The sequence below is a fragment of the Carcharodon carcharias genome, chromosome 7 (genome assembly GCF_017639515.1).
Source record: "Carcharodon carcharias isolate sCarCar2 chromosome 7, sCarCar2.pri, whole genome shotgun sequence".
NCBI lineage: Eukaryota > Metazoa > Chordata > Chondrichthyes > Lamniformes > Lamnidae > Carcharodon > Carcharodon carcharias.
This window is the reverse complement of record NC_054473.1, coordinates 33895237-33908785: the sequence shown is the minus strand read 5'-3', so window position 1 is coordinate 33908785 and position 13549 is coordinate 33895237. Positions and strand designations below refer to the sequence as shown.

At 39.9% G+C, this 13549-nt stretch overlaps 1 protein-coding gene across 5 annotated transcripts in view; it reads left to right on the top strand.

Annotated features, from left to right (window-relative positions):
• Positions 1-331: 331 nt before the first annotated feature.
• Positions 332-13549, top strand: part of ptpdc1a (protein tyrosine phosphatase domain containing 1a) — a 153769-nt gene continuing 140551 nt past the window's right edge. For 4 of the 5 annotated variants that reach the window (XM_041192411.1, XM_041192414.1, XM_041192415.1 and 1 more), the window contains exon 1: positions 332-469. The gene's annotated coding sequence lies outside the window, so the exon portion shown is untranslated. Of the gene's footprint in view, positions 470-1566; positions 1653-13549 lie in introns of all 5 variants that reach the window. The other variant, XM_041192412.1, reaches the window with a different exon arrangement.

Genomic DNA, 13549 nt, shown 5'->3' with positions numbered 1-13549 from the left:
TACACCCTGAAAATGACCCTTTATTGTCACTCCTGGGTCTTTTTTCAAAGTTCCTGCTCATTTTATTCCCCTCACTGTAATGGTGGGGCTCATTCTTTCTCGCAATGTGGGCAGCACTCTGCATTTCAGTGTGAAATTAAAATTGCCTTTTCGTATAATAATTGAGACAAATCCTTCAACTGAATCTTCCTAATTTAGTGGCTTTTGGAAATATTGTGGGCTAGTGCTGATTTGCTTGTTAAGTGCCCTTCTGCTAGCCTGCAAAGTGAGAAGTCTTTCCCCCCACCAGCCCCACACCCACCCACGTGCTAGCATTCAGTCACGTGATCCAAGCCGGCTCCCAGCCCAAGGAACCGGCTCCGCCATTCGGTGGAGAGAGAGAGGGAGGAAGAGGAGGAGGATGGAGTAACTCCCTTAGCAACTGAGGGCCTCACTGGAATGACGGAGAGGGAGAAGTGGCAGCAGGAAGGTAGGCGGATGGTGGGGGGTGTGTGCCTTCTCTCTCTCTGTCAGTGTGGGATTCGGGTCGGTGCCATGGCCGGAGAGCAACGGCGCGTTGCCGGCTGGATCATCCCCGGTACCGCGCCACCCCTCCCCTCACCGGGCTCCGACCTGGGCAAGGCCCGCCTGGCAAGTCGCTTGCTTTGCTTTTGAACGGGACGTCAAGCGTGTGTGTTCATTCTTAAATGCTTCCTTGTTGCACGTCCCTTCAAAGGCCGACCTGAGTCAGTTAACGCACGTTGAAAACACTGACATTCCTGATTCTCCCCCTCCCTCCTTCGCTCCTCCTCCTCCTCGCCAGCCGCAGATAGCTCTTTATTTTCTTATTTGTTTAGTTAAATAAGTTGTGTTAGACGATAATCGAGCTGTTTTTGGGGCAGATGTGGTATTTTTGAATTTCAGTTTAGCAGCTCTCATCAGAAATTTTGTGGTGCCTGCTGGACCTTGTGTTTATTATCCCTGAATCCATAATATTTTACTTCTGGAAATGGGACACAAAACTGCACAATAGCTGGTTGTAAACACAGCTGTATTGTATGTATTAATGAAATATTAATGATGAAGAAATCTGAGAGGTCACTCCTGTATTTCATGAGCATGTTAGAAGGTGCATTACTCCTGTATTATATTTCAACTCTAAAAATAAACCTCCAGTTCCTTTAACTGTTATTTGATGTAAAACTTAATTTAGCTGCTTGCTCCCATCTGAACTTGACATCCAGTGACACCTGCATGAATGGCTGACTGATAAATGTAAACACACAAGAAAAACTTTGCAACTGTTATCTTAGCAATTGGAAGCTTGTTTGTGAAATATTTTATGATTTAAAATCATTATATAGTCCATTAACAGTTTACAGAAAAATAATGACATTCAAGGCGGGCGGAAAAATAACCTTTTCAATTCAATTCACTTTCTTGACCATATGGAAATTCATTTTGGGTACATTGCTATTTTTTAACAGCTTACGTTTAAATGAATGATAACAATAAAAGAAAATTACTGTATCACAGAAATCTAACTAATTAAAATATGTATTAAAAACTATTCCTGTTAAAATATAGAGAGTGAGTTCAGGAACTGATTTGCCCTGCATCTGAGGGATTGTAGCCTTTTCTCTGAACGCAACCAGCGATTACACTGAAGCAAGGTATGATTTCGTTATTCATGACACTCTACTTTCCTCAAATCCTTTGAGAGCAGATTTCATCAAGAAAGATCTGCTTATCAAATATCCTTCCTGCCGGCTTCAATAATCTCTCTTGCCTTAAAAAGTCTGCTTTCCTCAGATGACAATAGCAAGAGAGACATACAAAAAGGATAGCACTCTCAACTACAGCCATATATAGAAGTGTTATGATTATAGGATCTACTTGAAAGGATTTTAATTTTCTGAGGTAGTATGATAGTGTATGTCCCTTGGTCACCACATCTGTAACTGTTGTCTCCAGTTCAACTTATCATCTGCTTTGACACCTAGATACTTGCAGTTTGTAACTATTTCAATATCCACATCGTGAATCTTCACAGGAACAATATCATGAACTGGCTTTCTCCTAAAGTCTATAACTAATTCTTTTGCCTTGTTTTTGTTCAATTTGGGAGAATTGTTTTTGCACCATTTTACAAACTCCTTCCTATAGTGTCCTCCTATATCCCTAATGGGACCTGCACGCACTGTATCATCTGCATACTTAAGGATTCTTTTATCTGTCTATGTGCTGTTGAATCAGATTGACCAAGGTCAGAATAGCATCGTCAACTTACTAACGAGGCTGATAGGTAAACTGTAACGCAGCAATATGTGGCACAAGCAAATCTAAAAGATGCTTTGGCACAATGCATTCGAAGCACTTCATGACTATTGATGGAAGAGCAACTGGTCAGTAATCGTTCAGCTCAGCAGGTTATGACTTCTTAGCAACTGGGGTGATAATGGCTGATTTCCAACAGCAAGAAACAGTATATATGTTGAACAATTTCTGAAAGACCACAGAGAAAGGAGCTGCCAGCTGATGAGCACATTCCTTAAGGACTTTTTTGCTGACCTGCACTGCATGCTTTCCATGGATTCACTCACTTGAATTGCTTCTGTACTTCCTATTTGTTGATAGTAACGTGAGATTCTTCTAGTTCTCAAAGTGAAGCCTGCTGCAGAATCACATGTTCCTCAAATTCATCATTTTCAAACCGGCTAAACCTAAAACATAAAGCTTCCTTTAATCGATGAAAGCATACTAATTTTCATTATTTTCCTGTGTGACGTGTATGCACAACAACCCAACAGTGGCAATTAGGAGTGAGAATCTTGGCTGTTTATTGTTTTTTCCCAAACCTTAGTCATGAACATTGAAGATGGTTGTATCTGTGCTATTTGCCAGATAAGCTAGTAGTTTAGTTGTAAGGATATGGCATTTGAAGGTGCATTCACTGACTGACCACTTGTATGAGGCCATTAAACTTCTTCCCTTCTTCCTGCAGTACATCCAGGTCCTTGGGGCTAGTCCACTTGCATTGACAGTGATGGTTATCTGTTCCCACCGCCTTCTCAGCATAAATCAGGGATTGAATATGGAGACCTTGGTCTGTGTAGCTCAGCAATATACTTTAAGTGCTTTAATCTCTTGATTTTTTTTGTTGCAGTCTTTATACAGTTATTTTAAAAATGTGTTTATTTCATTGTTTTGTTATCTGTGGAGTTACAGGCATGCTTGGTATTTCAGTGCTCCAGTTCTTATAAGCCATTTCTCTTTCTCCATGGTAGTGTGTGCCCCGTCATGAAAATGGAATAGTTTAAATTTGGGATGGAAATTGCCAATGATTTCTAGTTAAAGCTAAGATATTGGATCTGCAGTCCCACTGATCAGTGGAAAGGCCAGTCTCATGTCAGCTATAGGTCCTGAAAGCCTTGAGCATGGCTGTGCCTATGATCTGGAAGCCATGATTCATGGATGCAGAGCTGCAGTCTGTGTATCCATGGAGTTGGAGGTCAGAATTGATCTCTGGCTGCTTCTTAACTGAGGACCAGCTGCTACTTTTACATTGGTATATGCAAGGAACAGGAAGCTTGGGATGTCACGAAGGAGAATGGAAGCTTGGGCAGTTACACCTGTCAGTTGTTGCGCATCATGGGAGATTATCCTTGAAGCCATGTGTAGATGTGATAATTCTGAAATATCCTTTTCGTGCTAGTACTCATGAGTCTTGGTCACATAACTCAAAGCTACAGGCAACAATCTCATCAGCCTCTGCTGATGAGGGTAGATTGTCAGGGTCCTTGTACTCATTGAATCATCTGGTGCCAATTCTTCACAAATGCTATTTAATTCCCCCCCCCACCTTCCCCCGTCTCAAAGTCTGGTGCCGGGGAGATTAAAAATATGATGATGTGCAGGTGAATGTGGTCAAAGGGGAGTGTGTTACCTTGTCACCCCTGATTAAATTGTTGAATTTATTTCTGCCTGTTCTCCAGCCTTAGGAACGAGGAAGTTGATAGTCAATGCCAGTGCTGCCTTCCTCCACCTGGCATGACAGATTCCTGGCTAGTTTGGTGGAGTCAGTGACTCCTTTTAGTTTCATCTGGGATGATTTGAAGGGAGAGAAGTTCTAAGTCCTTTTCTTGGCCGTATCTCCTCTGAGGGCATTTGATTGCACATAGCCTTGCTGAAATATAATTGAGGTATTGGTGAGAAATGCATTGAAATCATTTGAGGGAGAGATGAAAGAGAGAGGTGGTGCTTGTGACTTATCTATTTGTCTCCCAGGGTGCTGAACTGTGCTTTTATAAGGCTGCACAAAATTTCCTAGAGGCTCAGTTGCTTTACAGCTGTTTTATTTCTAAAGGTGCAATGTTAGTGTAAGTCGCATTGAGAAAATTCTGGGCCTCTACCGCTGCTTGTTTCCTACAGTTATCCGTGCTGCATATAGACTTCAGTTGCCATTCTGTATTTGTCTGTGACTGCCTCAATCTCCCTATGACAAAGGGAAAGAGTCGCACATGCTTCGACTGTAATCTAGAAGCCTGAGCTAATAATCTGGAGATGGGAGTTCAGATTCCATCATGGTAGTTTGTGAAGTTGAATTCAGTTTGTTAAAATACACAAATAAATTGGAATAAAAATTTAGTATCAGTAATGATGACCATAAACTATCAAATTGTTGTAAATACCCAACTGCTTCACTAATGTCCTTTTAAGGATGGAACCTCCCTATGTGACTCTAGACCCATAGCAATGTGGTTGACTCTTAATTGCTGACTACTCAACTGTATCAATCTGCTACAAAGACATGTGTTTTATTCTTATCACTGGTAGAGGAACCACTTGGTTTTGCTGTCTGCACCTGATTCACAGATGACAAAGCCATACCCTGCCCAGTCAACCCTGCAAAGTTCTCCTCTCTAACATCTGGGGACTTGTGCCAAAATTCGAGAGCTGTCATGCAGACTAGTAAAGAAACAGCATGACATATTCGTACTCTTGAAATTGTACTCGTCAGTCAAAGTTCCATACTTCAATGGCTTTGTCCTGTTGCACCAACAGGGAAGACCCACTATCAGAGGTGGGGGCATAATGGTATACATCAGGTGGAAGTGGCCCTGGGTGTTCTCAACATAGACCCCTGGACTCCATGGATCAAACTCGGGCAAGGAAATGTTCAGTTGATTACCACCTACTGCCCTTCCTCAGCAAATGAATCAGTACCTTTCCATGTTGAATTGCACTTGGAAAAAGCAATGATGGTAGCAAGAGTATAAAATATACATTGTGTGGGGGACTTCAATGTCCATCACCAGCAATATCACCACCAATCAAGCTGGCAAATTATGAAGGACACACCTGCCAGATATAGCTGGCGGCATTGGTTTGGTAAAAACAAGATCCACAGGTTTTTCACTCATCTACCTGTCAGAGATGCATATGTCCATGACAGTATTCTTAGGGGTGACTACTATACAGCTCTTGTCGAGACCAAGTCCCACCTTCACACTGAGAACATTCTTCATTGTGTTGTGAGGCACTATCGCCGTGCTAAATAGGATAGATTCAGAACAGATCTAGCAGCTCAAAACTGAGCATTCATGTAGTGAAGCAGAATTATAGTCTACCACCATCTGTAACCGCCTGACCTGACATATCTTTCAATCTAGCATTACTGTCGAGCCAGGTGTGTAGAAGGTCATGCCTGAAGCAGCACAAGGTGTACTTGAAAATGAGGGACCAATCAGTGATACTGACACCAAACTATACGCATACTGAAAAAAGGGTAAAACCAATCAAATTACTGCAGTCTACTCTCAAAGTGATGGAAAGTGTCATTGACAACGCTACGAGTAGCACTCACTCAGCAATAACTTGCTCATGGATGCTCAGTTTGGATTCCACCAGCACCATTCAGCTCAAGATTTTAATATAGCCTCGGTCCAAACATGCCATGGACAAATTGACACAGGAGCAGTCAGATGAGATGAATGAACACACGGCTAAAGGGCTGATGTAGGAGGAGGGATTCCTTTTCATGGCACACTTTAAAGACAGACTTAAGAATTCCCACAACCTAAGGATTAGATCAAAGTTCTGCAGTCCTGCCACATCTTAGTTCATGTGATATCAAATGACTTGAGTGCACTACCCTGTGTACAGTGCAGGAACTCTGTTCCTTTATCCCTTTAACCACCTCTTCTGCTCAGTTAAGATCAGGGTAGTTGAAATTCCACATGATCATTACTTTAGGCCTTTTATTCTTCCCTAATTTCTCTCCCTATTTCTTCCCCATCCCATGCCCATCTTTCCCTCCCCCCACCACAAAACTAAGTGGTCTATAGATGCCATCTGTTAGTGTGATTGATCATTTATTTTTTTTTATCTCTATCCATATGGATTCTGTTTTTACAAAGCAAAATACTGCAGATGCTGGAAATCTGAAATAAAAATGGAAAATATTGAAAATACTCAGGCCTGGCAGCATCTGTGGAGAGAGAAACAATTAATGGTCTAGGTTGTGGCCTTTCATCAGAACTATTCTAATGAAAGATCATGATCTGAAACATTAACTCTTGTTTTTCTCTCTCCATAGATGCTGTTGAATGTTTCCAGTATTTTGTCTTTTTATTTTGGATTATATTTTTGGTTTGCTGATAGCTACATCCCTTTTTTTCTACTGCTATTATGTTATCCAGAATAAGTAGAGATACGCCTCCTCCCTGATTTCCCCCTCTGTCTTTTCTAAATATGTTGTACCCTGCAATGTTTAATTCCCGGTCCTTATTTTTCTGTAGCCATGTCTCATTATCTCTACCACGTCTGCTCTCTCCCAATGCTTGATTGCCTCCAGCTCCCCTGTTTTATTACAGGCACTGTGTACATTGTATAGACACTTAAACTCATTTTTAATAGGTTTTCCTCTTATGTTTTTAGATCCCCATTCCTTTATTATTTATTCCCTTGCCATCAATGTGCTTCCTTACTTTATTCTTTCCTATGTTCTCTTATGTTTGCAATGAGATTATTTACATTTCTTATAGATCCCTCGCCCCTTTACTAGTTTAAAGCTTTTGCCATCTCCCTATTTACCCCTTCTGCTAGAAAATGGGTCTCATCGGAGTTCAGGTGGAGCCCATCCCATCAGTATGGCTCCTTCCTGTCCCTGAACTGGTGCTAGTGTGCCATGAAAAGGAATCCCTCTTCCCACACCAGCCCTTTAGCCACTTATTCATTCATCTCATCTGACTGCTCCAGTGTCAACTTGTCCATGGCATGTTTGGACTGAGGCTATATTAAGATCTTGAGCTGAATGGTGCTGGTGGAATCCAAACTGAGCATCTGAGAGCAAATTATTGCTGAGTGAGTGCTGCTCATAGCATTGTCAATGTCATCTTCCATCACTTTGAGAGTCGACTGCAGTAATTTGATTGGTTTTGCCCTTTTTTTTGTGGACAAGGCATACCTGGGCAATTCTCCACATTTTCAGGTGGATGCCAGTATTGTAGCTGTACTGGAACAGATAGGGGTGTGGATGCTTTTGGAGCACTAGTCTTCAAAACTGCAGCCAGGATGTTGTCTGGGCCCGTAGCCTTTGCTGTATCCAGTACCTTCAGCCATTCTAGTGGCATACAACTGTGATTCACTCCTAAACTACCTCTAAATTGGCCTCACAAGCCACTCCATTGTTTGTGCTTCATGGCAACTAAGGATGGGCAATAAATATAACCGATGCCCACATGCAAAAATCAATTAAATAATTGAACTGCGTGCCGCTAGACGTAGTCACAGACAGACATGGAGTTGAGAGTTGAATGCCGTTTGCGATGCAAGAACGGCTGCCCTTTGACAACAAAGCAGCATTCAACCAAATGTGACACCTATGTGCTCTATTGAAACTAAGAACAATGAATGGTCCAAGGGAATCCCTCCAGTAACTGGATTCATAACTGATGCACAGAAAGATGGTTGTGGTACCCTGAGTCCAATTGCCATGGCATAAAGCCATTGCTGTACAGGAGTTATGGCAGCATCTGCATCCCATACATCTTAGTAGGTAGTATTCCTGCCATGTAAATACCAGGCAATGATGGCCTTCAACAAGAAAACACCCCATTGTTATCATCACCATTGCCAATTTGCCTAGCATCAACATCCTGGAGGTCACCATTGACTAGAAGCTTAACTAGGCTAGCCATATCCAGTGACTGCAAGAAAATCACAGCAGCTGACCTCCTGAAACCTCGAAATCTATCCATCATTTGTAAGACTGAACTCATAACTGTGTTGGAATACTGAACATTTGTTGATGCATGCAGACCTAACAGCACTCAGAATCAACATTATGCAAAATGGAGCAGTTCACATGATTAACACCCGTATCCCTGGACTCCAAAGAGTAAATTTTTCTCTGGGTTGCCTTTTGTGCACCTGCTAGGGATAGCATACTTGAGGTACAGTACATCTGTCAGAGATGGGTTGGACTTGAGTCATCTAGGTGATTTATATGGCCCAGGCACACAGCCAATGCAGGTTAACCTCTGGCTGGGATTGTGCTAGAAAGAGACCTACAGCTGCCCTACTGAACGCTGGTTATGGGGGCTTTAAGAAGACTGTAATGTCCAAATATTCTGAGAGGAATGTAGCTTGTATGATTCTCCATTTGTCATCAGATCTTCAGCCTGTCCTCAGAGGCCTACGGATATTGTGCTCCATGAGGGTTGCAATGCAAGCCCCAATTGTCTCTTCAGGTAAAAAAAGTTTGGCTCCAAGTCAGTTAATAACCAAATTCATGGACCTGGTGATCTTTTCTTTTGTAGTTTATGGGGATATCTGACAAAATGTGACCAAATTTTAAAAAAATTAATAATGAATGAATAATGAAATGAAAACTGAGCAACTAATTTCCTCTTTTTTTTCTCAAGCTGTTGCTATTTATGAGCCAGCAAGTACCACAAGTTGATTCCTCCTATAACTTGGATATTTTCATAATACTGCATTTTGCTATTTTTCTTTTATGCTCCAGAATCTCTGTACAGCTGGAAATAACATTTATTACAGAAATGCACCAAATATAATTGGAAAAAATATAAGTTTATCCTTAGAATTAGTCATTTAACATTGAAAATGTCTGTTAGAAACTGTCCCCATTATTGGTCTTCCATTTTGTTTGGAGTCTGGGAATTGAGTTGGAAAGTAAACTGGGTTCGGTTGCTGCCAGTTAATATAGAATAAAATGGTATATGTGTGCAAGTGTAAGAGGCATCAAGATACTGTTGGAAGTGGAATTAGGTCACTGATCTCATTAAATAATGGAACATGCTTAAAGAACTAAGTAGCCTACTCCTGTTCTTACGAATCATGGTTTGCAAGTACTAAACTCAGAAGATGTTAAAAAATTAACTCAAACTTAACAAGTGCAAAAAATTAAATATTTGAAACAAATAGTTTGATATATTTGAGAAAAATATTTATTTCTTACAAAATTTGATCAAAAAAGGACAACTTTAGTCCAAACTATGTTAATGTAGGATGGAAGTTGTAGCCTTCATTCTGCTCTTGTAGAATGCCAATAACTAGTGTATGCAACTGTCAGAAAATTTACAAATAACTGTTAAGCACAATCAGCAGGCCAAAGAAGGTCAAAATGCACAGATTTCACTTTTAGTGTTTAAAAAGAATAAATTGTATAGCATATTTTATATCCTCAGAATATCCCAAATCCAATAAAGAACTTGTGAAATGTAATCACAATTGGACTGTAACATAATAAAGGAGTGCTATATCGATTGAGGAGCTGTGTTTCAGAAGTGACCTTAAACTGAGGTCACGTTTGACTCAAGTGGACATAAGAGATCCTATGACATTAGTTGAAGGAAAGCAGTGGTGTCCTCTGTGGCCTGGTCATTTTTTTTCCCCTCCACCAAAAAACAGATCAGTTTGTTATCTCACTTGCTGTTTGTGGGACCTTGATGCCCTGTTTCATTTGAAAAGTAATATTTTGGCTTCAGCACTTTGGAGCATCCTTAGAACTGATGACTGCTAGGAATGCAAGTTTGTTCATCCTTTCATTCTGCTTTTTGAAAGTTTATTGTACATTCCTCAATGTTAAATTGCTGGATAGAATAATTTACATATAAAATATAGACAATTTCCAAACCTTAAATGCATTATTCTCACTGTTGATATTATGGATATCCACAAAGAAGATATTTGATTTGGGTACTGTGCTTTGCATTTATTTAACTTGCTTGCATATTCATAAGTTCTGCATTCTAAAGTTTAATAGTCTATGCGATGCTGTTATTGTTTGCGGAGTAAGGTATTGTTTTTGGCACATAACAGTTGAAAATTTATTGGTTACTAAAGTTGTCCTTTTTTGATCAAATTTTGTAAGAAATAAATATTTTTCTCAAATATATCAAACTATTTGTTTCAAGTATTTAATTTTTTGCACTTGTTAAATTTGAGTTAATTTTTTAACATCTTCTGAGTTTAGTACTTGCAAACCATGATTCGTAAGAACAGGAGTAGGCTACTTAGTTCTTTAAGCATGTTCCATTATTTAATGAGATCAGTGACCTAATTCCACTTCCAACAGTATTTTGATGCCTTTGTATTTTGCTGTGTACATAAGAGTGAAAGGGTACCAAGAAAAGGCATATAAACACCTTTGTTTTCATTTAGTGTTGAAAAGTTTATACCAAAGAACATTTTGACCCAAGATTGGGCTAATTTAACTTGTCATATATTTGGTTCTATTTTTGCTTCTATCTTGTGTCCTCTCCTCTAAGACTATCATGAGCAGCCAGCTTTCCTATCTTTGTGGGTGGGTAGAGCAAAACAAAAATTCTTGTCAATTTGTTGGAAAAAATAGATAAGTCATCTGAATTTTCTTGGGTGTCGTTTTATATTTCAGAAGCTCTGCTATTTTGAGTGGAAATTTTTCCTTATTCTCCCCATTGTTTAATAAGATTTGCTATTTATCTCCTGACTCAAACAAAGAACCCAGTTATTCTGCTAGAGTAAAGCAACCTCTGTGCAAGCGCTGTAATATTGTGGGGGGATGAGGATGAAAGTCTTTGTTCTATCATTTGCTGAGTTGGGCAACATGTTTCTAGGTTCCTACCATTGAATTAATCCTTTACTTTTGAATGCAGTTTTCTTATTGATTGTTAGAAAATCCCCACCTTCCAGTTGAATTTCTCCAAATAATTTCTGTGAAATGCCTGGAAATTTAACAGGTGAATTCTTGAGTGTGAATCTGTATGTGGTCAAGTATGAGCTGATTTGCGTCAGAATGGATTTGTGAAGAGTAAATCATGTCCAATTCGTCCAAGTAATTTTTTTTGAGGAGGTCACTAATGAGGTGAGTAGAGGGGTTCCAGTGGATGTTGTTAAGGTTGATAAGGTTCTGAACAAGAGATCATTAACAAGTTAAAGTGCACCGAACAAGAAATGTGAACCTTTTTATACTGTGTGTATTATGAAGCCCTTTTTTATTTTAGATGATCTGCTAGTATATGAAGGGTTAATTTTAGACGTATGACTTGAGTTACATCAGAATCACACTGTAACAGGAATTGGTGGTGTGAATAACAAATGAGAAGTAGGGACAGATGTCCAAACTATGTTAACAGTTGTGATCAAAGGATATACTTTGAAATTTATAGATCAATGGACTTTGGAGTTATAACTAAATTAGTGTAAGGATTGTTAAGTTTGGAAAATAGTTAAACGGAAAAAAAATTAATGATGGGCTGTTTAGGTGTTAAAGTATCTTGTTCGGGTTGCAACCGTGAGTTTGTGACCGTCGCCAAATGGAATAACGAGATCAAAGCACAATGGCAACATCAGAACACAGGACGACCCCTGGCTACAGAGGATAGAATAACTCACTTGAAAAGATTTGGTGTGCAGATTTGAGGAAGACATTGGGCATGAAAAGAGGATGAAGTCAGGAGCCGCCTGTAACTGCGAGAGTCAGTGTGAAGCAAGAAGCACCTGAACTGGGATAGTGACTGCTGCCTTTTCTTAACTCCTGCTTAATAAATTGTCCTAATACCATTACATCTGAAATTTATTGTCTAGTCTCGAAACCGCTTACAATTTGGAATTGGAAGCAATTTTGTAACATGGTTTGGAAATTGATTGGAAGGCCGGGATAAAGAGAACACTAATTGTAGGGATGTGACAAGGGGTGTTTCTTTGTACTATGGCCTCAGCTTTCCATCAAATTTATTCAAAACTTGAGTGAAAGAATAGAGTTGTATATCCAGTTTTACAATAGTGCTATGATAGGAGGCACGTAAGTACTGTAAGTACTGGAGCAAGAAGTTACAAAGGAATATAGACGGGTTAAATGATTGAACACTATGGTGGAAAATAGAGTTCAATAAGGCAGATAGTATATGGAAAAGCAGAATATTATCTAAATGGAGAGAGACTACAGCATGCTGCAGTACAGAGGAATCTGACTGTCCTTGTACATGAATCACCAAAAGTTAGCATACAGGTATAGCAAGCAATTAGGAAGGCAAATGGAATGTTGGCCTTTTATTGCAAGGGGGATGCAGTATAAGAGAAAGGAAGTCTTGCTACAACTGTACAAGGTATTGGTGAGACTGCATCTAGAGTACTGTGTACAGTTTTGGCCTCCTTATTTAAGGAGGGATATACTTGCATTAAAGGCAGTTCAGAAGATTTACTAGGCTGATTCCTTGGATGAGGGGCTTGCCTTATGAGGAAAGGTTGAGCAGGGTGGGCCTATAGTCATTGGAGTTTAGGAGAATGAGAGGTGATCTTATTGAAATGATAAGATTCTGAGTGGGCTTGATAGAATAGATGTTGAGAGGAGATGTAGAACAAGGGGGCTCAGTTTAAAAATTAGAGGTTTCCCATTTAAGACAGATCAGGAAGAATTTCTACTGAGGGTTGTTAATCTTTGGAATTCTCTCCCCCCAGAGAGCAATGGGTTATTGAATATATTTAAGCCTCAGTTAGACAGATTTTTGATCTGCAAGGGAGTCTAGGGTTATGGGGCCCAGGTAGGAAAGTGGACTTGAGGCCACAATCCGATCAACCATTATATTATTGAATGGCAGAACAGGCTCGATGGGCCGATCGATCCACCACTCTTATTTTTTCTGATCTGAAGGCAAACTGTGAAGTCATCCATTTTCAATCTAAGAAAAATACATTTCTAAATGGTAAGAAGCTAGGAACTGTGGAGGAGCAGAGAGAATTGGGTGTCTATGTACACAAGCCAATGAAAGCTAGTGGACAGATCCAAAATGCTGATTCAATGTTGGCTTTTATCCAAGTGGATTGGAAAACGAAGGGGGAGAAGAAGTTATGTTTTGATTGAATAGAGCTTTGATCCAACTCCATCTGCAGCACTCCATATAGTTTTGGGCACCTTGGGAAGGATGTTTGGCCTAAGAGGAAGTACAACATAGGTACACTATACCAGGACTTAGAGTTAAATTATGAATACAGGTTGCATAAATATGGCTAGTATTTCCTTGAGTACAGAGATTTGAGAGGGTGATTGAATCAAGGCGTTCAA